The following is a 1,336-nucleotide window of genomic DNA, read 5'->3' as shown; positions in this document are numbered from 1 at the left end:
CCGACACGCATGGCGGAGGCCGCCCACAAGAGGGCAAAGCACTTGTGCCGTGCGAAGCAGCGCGGTGGGGAGGGGGAGGAGAGCAGAGCAGACAAGCGCCCATCGGACTTCTCGGCTGAGGTGTGCGACAGAGGAACATAAAAGAGCCCCGTGAGGAGCACAGGGGAGGACGGCGCCGACGCACGCGTGGCCCTGCCCACATCGGAGGGGCCACAAACCCGCTCTCTGGGCACCACCCCCTGGCAAGGCAAACGCCTTCTCTTCGTAGCGGAGGGGGTGGGGGCTGATCTCACACGTGCCAGCAGCGGGAGAGGAAAAGACGAGAGACGGGGATGTGGCCTCATTCACCGCTCGTAGGCGCACCTCATGCCGTAGCACCGTTGCATGTATCTGTTCCTGTGTGCAGAGACGAGGGTAGGCGGGCAGCGATGACGACGGCGGCGGCGGCAAGGATTGTTGATATGCACAAGGTTGGGGATATAGGTGGTGGGAATGCACGCAACTACCGTGAGAAGGTCGGTGTTTTTTTTTTGTGTCGGTGCGCCAGCGCCTGACGACGTTAGTCAGCCGACACTCTCCTCCTCCCCCAATATGGCAGTTGAAGGGAATGAGAGGGAGGGGTAGGAGCTGGCCAGAGAGGCAGATAAAGGGATGTCGGCGGTGCCTTGTGCCACACGTGCACCTAAAGAGAGACACACACAGCTGCAGGCACCCGTTCGCTTGCACGTGTGTGGCGCTGACGTGAGCGTTGGCTTGACCCAGGAGAAGAAAAAGAGGCGCAGACGTCCTCCAGTGCGGCTCCTACGTAAGCGGGAGACGAGGATGGAAGATTGTGGGTGTGGGTGAGGAAGGGGGGGTGTAGAGTGCAGTTGGAGGCGCGCCAGGCATCGCAGGTGCCCTCACAGCAATTGCTACCTTTCATGAGTAAACGAGGGGATTGGGGAGGAGTCGATGAGACGACAAGACGGCGGCCATATAGAGAAGAGAAGTGTCTTCGCATCTTTGCGACCCCTCTCACGCCCATCCCGTGAGGCTCGCCTTCCCTCCAGCATGCCGTCTGCGCTGAGGGGGGAGGGGGGGGGGGGCATTCATATCGGCTCCGACAGACAGATACATGCCGCAAAACACACGTGTGAGTCACTGTATATGTGTGCCTGCGCGTGGCCAAATTCCCTCTTCGTTGTTCTTTCGGCTTCAGGCGACCGCAGGCCTCACGACAGAGCATCGAAGTGCCTCTGCAAGAACGGTTGCAACGCATGTGCGCAACTCCTGTTCCCCGCCTCCAGACGCTGCCGCACATGCACGCAACCGTGCCCTCGCTTACAGGTCAGCGGCA

The sequence above is a fragment of the Leishmania donovani genome, chromosome 21, assembly GCF_000227135.1.
Source record: "Leishmania donovani BPK282A1 complete genome, chromosome 21".
Classification (NCBI taxonomy): Eukaryota; Euglenozoa; class Kinetoplastea; order Trypanosomatida; family Trypanosomatidae; genus Leishmania; species Leishmania donovani.
The sequence above is the reverse complement of the archived record's forward strand: the minus strand, read 5'-3'. Positions refer to the sequence as shown.